Below are 16,997 nucleotides of genomic sequence, written 5' to 3' on the forward strand. Positions count from 1 at the left end.
AAGAAGAGGAGAGCGGTGAGTAGAGCTTTGGTCTATTTTTTTTTTTTTAGAATATATTGGGAAATAGTGGCATTGTGTTATGGTAAAAGTAAATAGGCTGTATGCACCCTGTACTGTTGTGTGTACAGAGAATTGGTTACCATTTTAAGCGGGAGGAAATTGAGTATCCCATCATTCATCACATAAACCATGGTTTTAGAAGGGATTTGACAAAATTGCAGGTTGGTTAACATGAAAAAAAAAATAATAATAACAACCTTACTTTAGATGCATTTTGATGTTCAGTTTTTAACTTGATTCAAATCAATGCTTTTTTTGTAGGAAGACGTGCAACTCTGGCTTTCTCAAGTTGCCTTTAATAAGCAATGGGTATGTGATTTTGTTATTAAACATCAATTAAAAACAAGCAGAATCATGGTAAAGTGACTGTGCTTGTCTTATGTTTGTCAATTATTTAATTAGGTTCCTATCATCTTTCAATTAGGGCACAACGTCTCAGCTCAGCAAGGCCATGACACATTTTTTGTTTTTTTTTCTTAGTTTTTATATGATCACCTTAATTGACTGATTTGTCATTTCTGTTGAGTAATCAGCAATAAAAATGCTGTAGGAACTATTATAAATGAACAGATTAACACTGAAACCAGCATTGAGAGAAATACATTTACAGGAAGTCATGAAAAGGTGATGTTTGAATAATGTTTGTGTTCAGTCTGCAGAGTCAGTATGTTGATGACTGCATGATATGGGATTTCATGGCTAAGCGTGAGCTGGATGCTGCTGGGGTCCCGGAGCTCCAGTCTGCAAAAGGAAGAGCTTCTGGTACAGATCGCAGAGAAGAACGTTGCTGTGTCATCTATGAGGAGGCACCAATGAGCCTTAATACAGGTATCATGATTTAACATGTTCAGTATTTGCATCTAAGAATAAGAAGCTTGAATTCAGTGGTGGAATACGAGTGGTTTCTCATGGTCTCATTTGCCTACTGATTTATTATTTATTTTTGTAGAGGCCATGTGGACATGTTATGTCACATTCTGTCTTGAGAGATAAAAGAGGAAAACAAACGTCACTGAACTCAAGGAAAAGGTGATCAAAAAAAAAAATGTGGAGGGTATGTTGCAGTGTTTGTGAATCTTGATCAGAATAGCAAAATACAGATATTACAGACTATTATATTACTATACAGAATGTTACTGTATATTTCTATACAGACTTACTATATTTGGAAAGTTTGATTTCTTATATTAAACCATATTTACATATTTATGTAACCATATTTACATATTTAAGTGCATCATCTGGGCATTTAAATAGCACTTTTTTATTTTGGAATGTTCAGTGAGAATGCACTACTTGCACTATTTATGCAACAACAAAAACATTAGTGCAAAAGTACACGATTTGGGAAGCACCTATATTCCCCTACAAATTAAAGACATATGGCACATTAGTTGTTTTTAGCAACTGGTTACATCATCAGCCTAAACAATAGCCAAGGCTAAAATATCTCACCCATTTCCATTGAAATCTGTGTCTCCGCTTAAGTTAGTTTTATTTTATATAGTTTTATTTTATTGTTCAAATGACAGGCTATCAATCAAAAAATGTTTTTTTTTCTTTCACCCTTTTTTATTTTTATTTTTTACTTCTCTGTAGTTTTATTATCTGTCTGCTGATTCTAATACTAACCTTTTTACTTTCTTATACAAACGTGTTTTTGGTATTTATTTTATTTATTGGTTTCTGGGTGATTTTAATCTAATTCAGATTGACACATATTGTTTGACTGTCCACTTTTTCAGAGAAAGGAGCGATTACTCGAGTCTTACAGAGTGCTCATGATGCCAGGATTTTGCAAGAGACATTATACAAGAACTGGGTAATGTCTACTGTTAACATTGGAATCTCATTGCAGTACACACCTTATGCAGCACTTGATTTAAATGGTGCTTCTGTAGTAATATAGGCCACTTTCTATCACCTCAAAAAAACAGCTACAGCTCCTGTTGTCGTTAGAGATACAGTATCTGCTACACAGATTGCCGTCACAGCCAACCAGCGCTTCAGCCAATCAGTGGAGATGTGGAGCTTCAGCCTCCGGACATTGGTCCATCTGGAGAGCACAGAGGCGGGACATCTATTCCAGTAAGCCCTGAAACATGTGAATCCCCAGGTAGCAGTTGTGCTACAGCTGCCTCTTAAGTGGGACATCTTCTAACCGCAGATTTGCCCTAATTTGTCCACTTGAACAAATTAACTTCTTCTGAATGCTTTTCTTTAAAAAGATATTTTGACTTGCATTGCTTTTAAGACATAAAGTTTTATCAGTTAATGCATTCCCTGGGAATTGATCTCCTGACCTTGGTGTTGCTAGCACCATGCTCTAATGCTTGAGCCACAAGAATGCCTACATATAACTGTAATTAACCTTCTGCTCGATTCTGACCTCAGCGCTCTTTGTTAACCAGCTAGTGAGAAAAGCCATGCGTGCAGGATTATGAAGCCTGTAGTTATATAACCTGGCAAAGAGGCCGTTATCCAACCACATGGGAACATGATGCTATATATCCGATATTCACATGCATAATTGTCCCGTTTCATTTCTCGGTCCTTCATACCTTTTGTGTTTGTTTTGTTCAAACAATATGGTTCTGTCAGTTTCTTTTGTAATTAGATATTAAGTGAGAAAAGTAAAAGAACTCATTACTCTTATGAAATGTAAAATAATATGATGAGGTCCAACTCCTTTTAGCAGTAGTGCAAATGCTGTTATTTTCATGAATCAGCATGACAATTGTACATGAATTTTAGGATTTTTTTTGACACAGTGTAAAGCATAAATGTTCAAATGTTGTGCAAAAGCTGAAGATCCAATTTGAGAATGTTCCAAAGAACATCTTTTGTACTTCACTGAAAGGAAGGAAATTGACTTGAATTGTACAAATGAATTTCAAGAGTCAAATGTCACAAATTTGGTTGTATATATATAAAATATTATATTATATATATATATTTTTTTTTTCAAAAACAGATAACCCTGTTTTTTTTCTTCAAAAATCATGCTTTTGTGTTTAGCTATTTTTTTTTACCTAAACAAATTAACCCAAATGCAGTTACATTGAGTTATGTGGTCCCACTTTATATTAAGTGGCCTTAACTACTATGTACTTACATCAAAAAATAAATGCAATGTACTTATTGTGTTCATATTGTATTGCAACTTTTTTTTTTGCTGCTATTGATGTGGGAAACAGGTAAGGTTAGGGACAGATTTGGTGGTATGGGTAAGTTTAAGGGTGTGTTAAGGTGTAAGGGATGGGTCAACGTGTAATTATACATGTAATTACAGAAAATTAATTACAGATGTAATTATGTGCTGATATTTTTCAAATATAAGTACAATGTAAAAACATGTACACAATAAGTGCATTGTACCAAATTAATAATTAAAATTTAACTACATAGTAGTTAAGGCCACTTAATATAAAGTGGGTCCAATAATTATGTCATTATGGCAGCTCCAGGCAGATTCGATACCAGAAGACACAGACCTTTTTTTCAGGTGAGATATGACTTTTTATAAAAGTTTGCACTTAAGACCAATTGATTTTGGTTGATATAAAGGCAATCAGTCCTGATTACATAATGTTTCATTTGAATTCTAATGTAGTTCATGTATAAAATGTTTTTAAATTGCTCCTGATCCTGTACTTGCAGAAAGGGCTTCTGTCTCCAGTACCTGCAGTGTCATATGCCATGAAGGAAAAATTGGCACAAGCAATTAAAAAACCTCTTCTCTTGGGTTTCAGCTTACATGAACACAGACCCTTCGCAAAGACATTCTTAAGATGATTGAGATTGAAAAAGAGCAGGTAAAAGTGATGTAGCACCAGGTATCTAAAATATCTAGTAAGCAGCAGACATGCATATTTATACATACAATGTGTTACTGATTTGTATTATTCTCTCAGGAGACACCAAAGATGAGTAACCCGAGAGACTACTATGAGCGAGCGCTTCGTGAATTTGGTTCCTCAGATGAAGGTGAGTGTGATTCAGTGCTTTTAGCCTTTTAAAGAGCCAACTCTCTTTCATACTTTGAGTAGTATATTTTGTTAATAAATTGGTGTCTTGGATATCTGGATTGAGTACATCAAGGAAGAGCTGGGAAGGCACAGAAACCCAGAGAACTACGGGAAGCTCCACCGGAGGGCTGTTAAGACCCTGGAGGGTGAAAGTGTTGAGCGATTTACCACTAAGTACACACTTCTGCAGACCGGGCACATCTAAAACTAGCATGAATCGTCAATGTATTTTCTGTATTGTTCATACTTGGACCACAAACCAAATTCGGGGATTTCGCATTAAAAAGTCAAATTTCCCAATCCTTCTGAAATTTTTCAAACCTGCTGGTGCATAGATATTTGTATTTTCTGTTGTTCCAGTAATAAACATTTTATTATGGCATTGTCTTTGTTAAAAAAAAATGCTTTATATTGAATTTTAAGAGATCCTCACTTAGACTAGTACACCAAATAAACAACAAGTTCAAGTCAAACGTGGTACAATAGAGAAATGCTTTAGTAGCTAGCATCATTTCAAAGTCAAAATACTCTGACTTTTGCATTATTAAAGCTAGACATTCATTTTGCTATGAAAGAACAGGTATCATTTTTAATAGTAGTTTTTTTTTTGCCCCAGGAGAAAACGTTTCTAAGGAAACATGGTAAAAGTATGATAACCTATAAAACACAATGGTTCATTAACTGATGAACTTTAACATGAAATCAAAGTAAAAACCCAACTTAAAGTTTGACACTTACAGTATAGTAGTAGTTAATACACTGATAACATTAAGTTGACTATATCAGATACCTTTAGTGATTAAGGACACTTTAAGTTGTCTATCAAGTTGTAAAATCAAGAATTTAATCAAGTCATTGATGCCTCTCATTAACCATAATTTTAAGAAATAAGCTGAGATGTCATTGGTTAAGATAATAAATAAATTCCTTTATGCTTCGTCATTGGCAAGTTGAATGTTTTGTTAAAAGTAACCAAGACACACAAGCTGAGTCCACCTTATGATAGCAGAAAACAGGTTGAAAAGCCTGCTGATCCAGTAGTTGTTTTTTGTTTGTTCAGCTGTCCACAAGCTTTGTGTAAAGAACCGTGGACAGGTAGCATCTCCGAATCTTCCCTCTGTGGTAGCCATCAATGACCTTAAAAGTCCATTTTAAGACATGGAAGACTACTTTTTATTTAGAGATACGCTTATTTTGGTTTACCAAATTACTCTGAATCTCATCAACCCAGACAATACAGTGGTGACTTTTTTACAGAATTAGATACAAATAAAGTTTAGTAAATCAGTTAGGTAAAAGTCAGACATGTTGAAATCCCTTTAAAATGAACTGAACAAAGAATTCCCTCTGTTGTCACAGATGTAGTCTTGACTACAAAAAAGGCTGAAATCCTGGGTCAGTGCCTCCTTAGCAGAATGTAGGTGAAGAGGGCCACAAATCCAGCAGAGAGCAGGCCAATAACACACTGGTGGATGGTTATAGCACTCTCCAATGAGTGAATGCGCTCTTCCATGGCACTGGTGTGGATGTAGTCATAGATTGAGGCCCCGATGCTCCACACCGCCCAGACTGCATCCACCATAGCCTTCATTGTGGGAGACACCATTTAGTGTGGGGCTGCCCCTAAGTGTGGGATCCTCACAGCAGCCCTCCCTCACCTCACCCCCACTATGGGACAGAGAATAGAGAATAGAAATATATTCTAAACAAATCCTACAGGTGTGGAACATTGACAAATTTGCATAGTTACGCAATATGTAGTTTCTATTATAGAACAAACAACACGCAGAACAAGTGTACAGGCATCTTCACTATCCCTTGGTGTCTATAGTAATACCTTTATTATTCAAAATGGAAAATGACCAAAACAATGCATGCGTTTGTATGAAGAATTGCTTACAGGAAGCTTTGGGGCTTTCAAACAAACTTACAGAGATGCTGTTTTATATTCTAACGTATTTAGTTACGTTTTTTTTACTGCATTGACCAGTTAAGTCTGCCCACCTGACTGGACGAGCCCGGATACAACTCTCAGCCCTCATGTTTACATGTGTAATATAAGCATGGCATGACACAACAACAGCAACAGGGCGACATTAGAGCACAATTCAAAAGCTTGTACCACTTCCGACTCAATCATCAATGTTAAAGGCCATTTGGAGCTGTTCAATAACTTTGCTCTGATTTACAGGACATTAATGCTCAGTTCACTAGGCCCATAATATATCTCCCTATGGCTAAAAGCATCGTCTATGCTGATTAAAATGCATGTGTGAGTTAGTACCAGACAGTTTCCGAAAGAAGATAAGAACATTTAGAGAATGAAGAGAGAGAAGCGTCAGAGAGAGGAAAACAATCATCAGCTGACATCCCTGCGTGGTGAACAATAATGGAGACTCACCAGAGGATCGCCGATGTCAGCTGTATAACGAATGCAATGTGGAAGGTCATTCGTACAATTGAATGTTTTGTGTAAATATACCGGGCCGTATGAAATCTTCTACTCTCCGCCGCGAGCCCAAAGCGGCTGCCGGTGATGACGACGATGATGACATTGTAAAGGGCGTGTCTTCCATTGAGAAGCACGTTCAATTAATCAAACTGAATCTTGTAAACAAAACTACAAATCTCTTTAAATATAATCTGGGAAAAAAACATAAACAAGAGAGAATATGAAAATAAAATATTTACAAACAAAATATTGGTATTTAAATTTGCTTTTAAAATGTTTTGTATAAATTATTGTATGTTCTTTTTGTTTTACTTATATTACGTTCGTAATATTTACCTATACAACTACAATCGTGGAAAAAGTAGAATAATACAAGTGTTTACGAATGTTAGGCTACCGGTATATATTAATGTGTAACCACAGGGGGCCGCTCCACACTGCAATGAGAGCCTTTAAAATAGGAATCCCAAATAATTGAGAAAAAATCATACATTTACAGTCTGTTGCCTAATGATAGAATGATTTCAGTTTTCAAAAGAGGCCTATAAAAACCATAAATAAATGTAACACCGTTTTTAAATGGTGTTACACAGACATTACATTTAAACACTTAAAAGACTTTAGAGGCGACATAAATGTAATAATAATGGATTTTTCTAATTATATATTACGTAAATGCACAAAAAAGTGTTATTAATATATATTTAATATATTTCTTTATTTTTATAAAATGCCACTAAATCAGTAAGTGTTTTGATAAGTGTTTCACATAAAGGACTTGATTTATTATGACAGATCCAGTGAATTTATCATCGGTTTTACAGATGATCTTGAAATCGTCAGGCTATGCAGTCTCATCAACGATCCAATTTTGGGGCGTGGATGGACACATCCTACAACGGTGAAGTATTGGCTTATTAATATTAATTAGTTTTTGTGACGTAGGTCCAGTAGGTCAAACAAGCAACCGGTTTAACTAAAGAGCAGACATCCCAACCTGCAAAAGGTCATTTCAGGGAGGTTCCCCCAAAAAGGGAAGGAAATAGATCTCAGCTGTAGTCACCTTCTCAGTGAGACTTTGCCTATCTGAATGGGAGAACTGAGATATATTGGAGCAGCCTTCCCTGCGCTTAGCCTCCCTAACATGTTGTGGTCCCTAAAAGATATAAAAGCATAAAATATTATTTCTATAAGCTATAGGCCTATGTAATTATTCGTTAATTATGTTTAAATATGTAGATTACTTTTACTATTTATATAATCTGCTTATACAATTTATGTCAACTGCATTTATTTATTTTCCATTGCAACTTTAAACAGGTCTAAGGAGTTTGTTGTTTTCATGTAGCCTTGGCAACTAGCCTGAATAATATGCAGATGAAATGAAACTTGTCAACTCACCTCAACATGCCTTTTGCAATCATATAACCCCCCATGGGCAATGCTTGAGCAAGACTGTCATTATGTTTGACACCTATAAGACAGGGGTACACTTTCGTGTAGTCTGCCGTAAAATGTGTCTTATACTTTTTTTTGTTTTGTGGCACTTTCCCTCTGCCATGGTGCTCCTGTTTCTAGATAGACATAACTGATTAATTTTGTTCGGGACTCGGGAGTAGAGATAAAAGCCCGCCCACACTGACAATTGATTGGTTGATTTGCAGAAGCAGGGCAATCAGGATGCTCTCTGTCTTACATGCGCTTCGCTCACACGCACATTAGACACTCCTGGAGGGTTACTAAGCAACGTCAGTCTGTCTTAATTAATATTCATAAGCAAAGCCTTCGCCATAGTATGATTTTCTGACTCTGGTCCCAGACACAATTTATTCCGCATGTGGTCAAAGGAACCAGTCGGTGGCGCTTTAGCGCAACATGTACAAATATGTTATGTCTACAGCAGCCAGATGGATAATTCATTAATAACGAGCACATGGGGTCGCTCTGGCTAAAACAGCATACATGGAGAATTTCAAAAGGCTTGCGCATTAACGATGCTCAATGTTCCACCGCGTATTATTGACTTTTTCCTTCGTCCACTTTTGCGCAAAGGGAGAATGTTGTAAGCGGTCCCTGTGGATATACTGTGTCTTCATGAGGAGTTGAGCGCAAATAAGGGGGCGGGTGATGATAATGTGTGAAGAGTGGCAGCAACTTCTCACTACGGCAACATTTTCCGTTCTTCTTCAGGCGACATGCCCATTCTTTCTAAAGAAGCTCCAAGGAGGAAGGCTGGCGGTGGACATGGTGAAAATGACAGGTAAAAAGTGTGACCCTGGTGTCTGGATAGGCTCACGCGCTCTTCACTGGACGCGTCGTGTCTTTATTTCTCATGTCATAGGAGCTTGGATGATCGCGTTTCCGAGATATGCCGATGGTCTTTTGCAAATGTTTTAGATGAACGCAGACTAACACACTTTTAACACACGATCACAACCTGAGGCAAAATTCAGCAACAATTGAGAGTGTGTCAGAGGCTGGGTCTTTGCGGGCAAGGTGAGTTTTCCTTTTATTCAACTGGCCTACAAAGTCCCAGTTTTCGGCCCATGTGACCATCTCTGTCAATTGACCGTGCTGAATATATGTAGCCTATGTGCGTGTGTGTGTGTATAGAGTTTATCTGTAGTATTGATAATAATAAAGTACTGAACTAGAACACAACAGAATGGAATAGTTAAAGATTCTGTTCTATTATTTGATGATGGGATCACCGATAACATAAAAAATGTTTAATTTCCGTTCTTCACACTTTATTAAACCTTTCGTTTTTATTTATGATTTAAATGCAGAATTATTTATGTAGCCTATTTTAAATATTTGATATAAAAAAGTGATGTATTTTAATGTATTTTTAATGTATTCTTAAGAACTTTCCTACATAATACTACATATACTCTAATTAAACTAATAGCTAGAATTAAATACATATAGGGTGAAAAATCTGAAATTATCTTTAGACATCATACGTATTTTACAGTATCTGTTAACTTTAACAAAAAGTTAATTAGTTGAAAGAAAGAAAGAAAGCAAAGGAAAGAAAGATAAAAGAAAAATTATTGATACAAAAGATTATTTGATACAAAGGATTATTACTGGTTTAGGCTTGTATCAGCCAATTATTTTGTGAACTTACGTTATGTATTATGAATAACATATATGATATACTTTTGTTAAGAATTTAGTAGTTTTATTTATTATAAACCGTAGGTGTCATATTATTTAATATTTTTACTTTTGTTATTTTTATTTAGCTTTTTTTTAAGTAGAACTATTTGTGAATATTAAAGTGGTATGTCTGATATACACTTACAGTCAAAACATACAACATATAAAAAATACAAACAAATTGGAATTTAGGAATTTTGGCCTTTTTGTTTACTAAAAATAACTTACAAGAACAGCACCATTTTGTAACACAAAGACTTATTTGTATAGACTCGAACACAAAATAAAAGTCTGTTTTTGAGTGCCTGAAAGTAAGATTCTGAGTTTAAAAGAGAACAACAAATCAAAAAGATATCAAGAAGCAAAAATATAAACTTCATTAGGTTCTGTGAAATTAAAAGTATGTCAGTTCTAATTAAAGATTTTACTGTATAGGGAGTGGCAGAGGCAGGTTACAGGCAGCTTTGTTAGCGTGTGTATAAATTCTGGTATAGTTACCAAGCATGTCTGATACAGTTTGTCATATTAAGCAGTTCTCAAAGCTGCCTGCCAATAGTTTCCCAAAGGATTTGTATATTGTTCTGGATATCAGTCACATCTTGACGGTTGCAAAAGCCTGTAATCATTGTAAACTAACCTTTTCCAATGCAGCACATGCAAATCATGGAATTATAATGAACTGTATATTTAAAAGTTATTTCATTAGATGTTACAAGATTAGTTCCTATTCAGATACCAAAAAATATCTAATTTGCTGTATTTTTACCTTAGCACCTAATAAAGGAATTAAAAGCGTGCATTAAAAAATACCCATAATGTACAGCTTAAAACATACATTGGTTTTACCAGTTAACTCACAAAAACTTAATCTTTTAATTTCATATCTACTTATTTTCACATTTACCAATGATTAGCAAGTCGTTTTATCGTTTTACCACACCGTTTCTCAGGAATTTGCATTAAGCACCTGCTTTGACTTCTATTAATATTATAGCCTAATTAATATTTAATGTGCATAATTTGATTGAAACAAGCAGGGCACACAAAATTATGTACTGTGAAAAATCTGCCTGAATGATCAAGAGGTGTTGTAATTTGTAAATGACAGTTGCTGTAAACCACTGAAAACCGCTTAGTGTTCAGTTAAAAAGAACAGTTTGTCATTTGTAATAGTTTAGTCATTTAATGCATTCTAATAATAAGGGTCTGACATTATGGTTGGCCCTTGTTCAGGGAGAGGAGGGATATATTGTCCAGACTGACCTTTACTTTGGGCTTTAGATTGAGTCTTTGGAGCCATAGTATAAACCTTAAACATTTCTTGAACAGAAGGTAGATGCCAGACAAAGAAACTGTGAAGAAGTCCGCAAGAAAAGTGAGGGACTTTTAGGGGCAGCTGTGTTAAACTGACCCAGTCATAATGCCCCTAAAAATCCTTATTGCTCTTGCAGTGCTCAGCTATTAACAGCTCTTAAATCAGTCCTAACATAACCGCTCCCACAGGATCTGTTATATAGCGATTAGCCCCAAAATGGGCTTTCCTTATGGACATCATCCTTTAGAGAAGAGTGTTTATAGAATCTGAGCTTTGTTACTACATTTGGTTACGTTTCAGGTACTAAAAATGTTCTTATGCAGTAAAATCCAGATCCCTGTGCTTGAGATCTGTTGCACATTCAAATCAGTAACTCTTAGGTCAAATATATCTGCTTCGCTCATTCACAGCGCATTTTGACATCTTAGCTGAGGGCCATCCTTTGTCTCCCAGGAAAGCAGTGAGGGGAATTTTTGATGTAATTGGGGGAATACCAATGCTGTTGCTTCATTTCTATCCGATTGTTCTCCTGCTATGTATTTCACATAGGCAGAGAGAGAATGTGAATGACAGGTAGAAAGTGGTGGCAATGTAACTGAAACAGAAATAGTGAAAGAAGTAAAGGTTGGGTAAGAAAGAAAAGAGACAAGGCAGCATGGTTGGAGCAAGAGAAAGAAAGCTAGCTGATGACTCAGGCTCATACGCTTCATATGTAGAGAGGGAGGAAGGGAAGGAGGGAGAAATGACTCATCAGAGCATGTGGAATCTCATATGGCTATCACAGGATCGAGGTTCTCTCTTCCTCCTCTCTGCTGCCTGCCTGTTCATGACTGTCTGAGGTAAGAGAAGACTGCCCACTCTGTCTGTCTCCAGCAACAACCTGTGTCCACAGGGACAGCAAACTGCAATGCACAATGATCCTCGAGAGCTGCTGGAAAAAAACTTCTTCAGATAAGACCATATTGGATGAGCTTATGTAGAACTGCATATGTTTTTATATACTCTCTGTGAACTCCGGAGTAAGGCCCCCTAAACACATGTACAGTGGTCCCAACAATTATTTGGCCATTAGTGAATGTATGACAAAATTACTTGACCTTTCCTCTGAACCATTTTCACTGTTTTTGCAATGACTATTAAGCAACTGGTGTCAGAGTTATTATTGGCTGCATCCGAAATCTTGACTTGTTGCCTCTCTGCACTATCAGGCAATGTCTTTGTAGGCCCTGTTTGTGAGCGAAGGTGGTCCAATGATCTACAACAAAACAGAGAGGGCTTTGGTGAGAAGTAAGCCAATACTTGATTACCACAATAATAATTTTTGGCTACAAATTAAATCAAAAGTTGAAAAAGTCAGAAACATACATTTACAAATACTGCAACTTTCAGATGCCGTTTTATTTATTTATTTATTTATTTTAGCCCAACTGTCACAAATATGCCCAGGATAGTGGGATATTAGTGAAGGATGTGACACAATCATTGGATTTGGACAACCCTTGTTCCTTCCATATGCAGTATGCAGAGTATGGTCGATCTGTATTTTGTAATTACACTTGGTTTGAAATTGTAATGATAAAATGCAAAGACTCTTGTACATGTTTAGGGGCTACTGTGTGTGTGTGTGTGTGTGTGTTTATATTTATATATATATATATATATATATATATATATATATATATATATATATATATATATACAGTACAGACCAAAAGTTTGGAAACATTACTATTTTTAATGTTTTTGAAAGAAGTTTCTTCTGCTCATCAAGCCTGCATTTATTTGATCTAAAATACAGAAAAAAATTAATATTGTGATATATTATTACAATTTAAAATAATTGTTTTTAAATTTATTATACTTTAAATTATCATTTATTTCTGTGATGCAAAGCTGAATTTTTAGGATCATTATCACATGATCCTTTAGAATCATTATCACATGATCCTTTAGAATCATTCTAATATGATGATTCATTATTAAATTTGGAAACAGTTCTGCTGCTTAATATTTTTTCAGAACATGTGATACTTTTTTAGGATATTTTGATGAATAAAAAAAAAAAAAAAAAAAAAGAAACTATGTTTTTAAAATATAAATATTTTGTAATAATATACACTACGTAATTTTTTTTTCTTTCTTTTTTTTTAAATAAAATCAATACTTTTATTCAGCAAGGATGTGTTAAATTGATAAAAAGTGATAGTAAAGAAAATATATTATTAGAATATATATTAATAGAATTTTTTTTTTTAATAAATGCAGTTCTTTTTAACCTTTTATTCATCAAATATATTAGACAGCAGAACTGTTTCCAACACTCATAATAAATCAGAATATTAGAATGATTTCTAAATGATCATGTGATGGACTGGATGTTACATGTGACACTGAAGGCTGGAGTAATGATGCTAAAAATTCAGCTTTGCATCACAGGAATAAATTATTTTTTTTAAGTATATTCAAATAGAAAACTATTATTTTAAGTTGTAATAATATTTCACAATATTACTGTTTTTTCTGTATTTTTGATCAAATAAATGCAGGCTTGATTAACAGAAGAAACTTCTTTCAAAAACATTAAAAATAGTAATGTTTCCAAACTGTCATGAGGGTGGTGGAGGATGAACCCAAAAGCAGACAGAATGCTCTCACAAGGATTTATTGGAGACAAAACAGAAAACAAAACCCACGAGGGGGCAAAACAAGGGCTAGACAGACGAAGGATGACTAAACTAGACTAACACTGCGCTTAACTAGACTATGACTAAAACAGGATCAAACAACTACTTAGACCAGACTTGACAATATATGATAACAGGTAGCAACAGTTGACAATCTTAAACAACGTTTGGCAATGAACCGACAAAGGGACAGAGAAACACACGAGGTTATAAAGGGAGGCTACTAATGAACACAACAGGTGGAACAGGTGAATCAATGATGACAAAACTAGGGTAACAAGGGGGGCGGGGCAAGGAAACGAGACAACACAAGCACATGGCCCAAAGACAAAACACGGGCCTGTCATGATCCTGCCACAAGACTAGAGAAAAACCAGGACATGAAGGCACAACCATGACACAAACTATTGGTCTGTACTGTATATATACAAATCAAAAGTTTGGAATAAGTCTTTAGTTTTTATATTTTTGAAAGAAGTCTCTTCTGCTCACCAAGGCTGCATTTATTTGACCCAAAATACTTAATAAACAGTAAAACTGTAAAAAAATATAACTACAATTTAAAAAACTACAATTTTTGTATTTAAAATTTTTATTTATATGATGTAAACGCTGAATTCTCAGAAACCATTTCTCCGGTATTCAGATATACAATAATATATAATAATATTTGATCACATAAATGCAGTCTTGTTGAGCATAAGAAACTTTTTTCAAAAACATTTTTAAAACTTAGTGATTACTGGTAGTGTATGTTTAAAATATGCAGTCACCTGCCAAGCAAAAATGTAAGTAGCTATGATTAAAAATAACGTGTTTATGTTCTCACATTTGTAAAGGTAAAAGCACACATTCAGTATACAGGTGAATCTCAGGGAGGCTGATGAGTCACCACTGGAACAGTACACACCCTATGAACAAGTGTCAACTCCAAACATCTCCTTGGGTTCCACAGTCATGTGGGTGTGGGATCCAAAAAAAGCTGGTCCACATGCAACAACCGAGAGGCAATGTGCAAACAAAATGTAGAAAGGCAGCAGCAACCACCACCTCCCCCAACACTCCTTGGTCCCCTCGGGCTAAACGTACCTGATCTGATTTCTTCAGCCACCTTCCAATATAAAAGTTGGAAACCGCATAGTTGAACAAGCTCCAGAGCAAATAAGAGGTCAGTGCTAGTTGTATCCTTGGAGACGGTGGGAAAGTATTGTAAATATAAATAATATGTGCATTCTCTTTCATTTTAAACATGATTTAAAACACTAAACTCTATTTAAACAGCAAGAAACAATTTAGGACATTAAGAACTAATATGAATGTGTGCTACCAACAGGTCTCAGCATTTCTCAGTATGACTGAATAAAAGGGAGGAGGAAAGGTTAAATAAACAACTCACTGAAATCCCAGTCTCGGCTCTTGGCAAATACAACTTTCTGAATTGGCATGATTATGATTCATGTTCAGCATGAGGGTTATTGTATAGAGTATATGCATAACAAAAACTCAAAATGAAAGCCCAAATGTTTTCCATCTTTTTATTTTTAGATTGCTCTTATCTATTAAATGCTGTTAAAGGCTTTATATACCCAACAAAGTCAGGTTCTGTTCTATTTCGTTCTTCCTGACCACCAGAGGCAGTGCTTCACACTGGATACTATCTCTCGTTGCAAATGCATAGGTCGAGTCTAATACAAACAATGTCCCTCGTGACCAGGATGACTCGGGGTGCTCCCCTATTTAACCCGTGTCTTCCTGCAGACTGTCCCTATAATCTTCTCACGTGCATGTATGCAGGTCGTAGATTATGTAAAAAAAAAATAAATAAATAAAACTGGAATCCGTTCTTCACAGCTTCGCAACAGGAAGCATTGTTGGTGTCTCACGATTGCGCGTCCTCCAGAGGCTGCAACGGATTCATTGGGATTCCATTGATAACGTAATAAAGCAGGTGAGTTTGTTTACATTTATGCTGGGGTTCGTTCTCGTTTTCCTGGCATTGTGTTGGGCGCTAGACAGAGTGTTTTCGCTCGTTGAATGGACCATTATAACTTGCAGCTGTAAGTTAAGTTAGTTAAGACCACGCTTGGAGTGTGTGCGCTCTGTATAGTGATTGGTATCTAGACTAATAGGTACAATACTCATCTACTGTGTTATTTAATGAGCTAGCAGTTGTAAAAAAAAAAAAAAACTACAGAAATTAAGCTTGTGTCTCGTGTATATATAACAATATACACGCATTAATTATAGTATAGGATTTGTTAGTATATTTACATCTATACTTCAATAATGGTGTGTGTATAATATATTGTATAGAAATAATTTCTCTCTAGTAAGTTTTCTGGCAAGGCTTGCTTAGGACAGTGACAGTCAGAGTGATTCCGGATCTTCCGGAACCAGAATGGAAAAGTTACCTCATACTTGCACATTGTGCATGGCTGTTCTCCAGGCGGAATGATGGGCATGACTGCTGCCCTTCCTGTTTAGGCCTAGAACACCTTAAACAGGGCCTCACAGAAGACGCTTGCATGAACTGTAGCGTCATGTGTTGGGAGAGGAGGACTTTTTTTTTTTAGGAGGACTACCACCACCTCCACCACGTAAAACAACAAGTAAGCGTAAAAATACTGGATCAACCAGTGCTTCCGCTGGTAAAAGACCCAAGGAAGACCCTTGTCCTTTCAATGGCGGCTTCTCAGAGCCAGTTCTATGATGATGACGATGGAGAAGTGGAGGTTATATCTGATCATCAATCCCAATTCTCCCATGATGGCTCCCAGGAAGCTGGTCATGGATCAGCAGAAGGTCCACAGTCAGAGCAAGAGCTGGTGAAGCAAGTTCTTCAGGCTGCATTGGCTCGCTTGGGTCTTGACACAGCCCCGGCGGTGGTAACCTCTTCTTGTGCTTTTTTCAGAGGTTCAGCGCATCCCTCTCCTCTTACAATTCCACCATCAAAGGATTATAACGAGGAGTTGCAAAGATGCTTGGCTAACCCTAGGTCGCTTATGCACCCCACTAGTGCAAACAGGGCATTGGCTGCGATGCGGGATGCAGACACTTATGGCTTGGGTCAGATACCTAAGGTTGATCCGTTTATTGCCTCGTTTGTTCTTTCTCCAGAGGAGGTATTGAGGCCTAATGTTCGATGCCCCCGGCCTCAATGCAGGATTACAGATGATCATCTTATCCAGGCATATAACACGGCAGCACGAATGGGTCGCATTGGCAATCCTCTCCCATCTCATGTTGGCCCTGTCTCAGTCCCTTCAATCATCAGGGAGTGATCCTTTTAACCA

At 36.2% G+C, this 16,997-nt stretch overlaps 2 long non-coding RNA genes across 3 annotated transcripts; both read left to right on the top strand.

Annotated features, from left to right (window-relative positions):
* Positions 1 to 835: 835 nt before the first annotated feature.
* Positions 836 to 2,965, top strand: LOC132161304 (uncharacterized). 2 transcript variants are annotated; one of them, XR_009438116.1, is made up of 4 exons: positions 836 to 888; positions 1,010 to 1,089; positions 1,806 to 1,882; positions 1,998 to 2,965. It is a non-coding gene; the product is annotated as an uncharacterized LOC132161304 (long non-coding RNA). The 2 variants fall into 2 exon arrangements; XR_009438115.1 differs by lacking the exon at positions 836 to 888 and having other exon boundaries at positions 973 to 1,089.
* A 5,462-nt stretch (positions 2,966 to 8,427) lies between these two features.
* Positions 8,428 to 15,310, top strand: LOC132160564 (uncharacterized). Its single transcript, XR_009438041.1, has 3 exons — positions 8,428 to 8,800; positions 14,544 to 14,872; positions 15,038 to 15,310. It is a non-coding gene; the product is annotated as an uncharacterized LOC132160564 (long non-coding RNA).
* The last annotated feature ends 1,687 nt before the right edge of the window (positions 15,311 to 16,997 follow it).

The sequence above is a fragment of the Carassius carassius genome, chromosome 17, assembly GCF_963082965.1.
Source record: "Carassius carassius chromosome 17, fCarCar2.1, whole genome shotgun sequence".
Classification (NCBI taxonomy): Eukaryota; Metazoa; Chordata; class Actinopteri; order Cypriniformes; family Cyprinidae; genus Carassius; species Carassius carassius.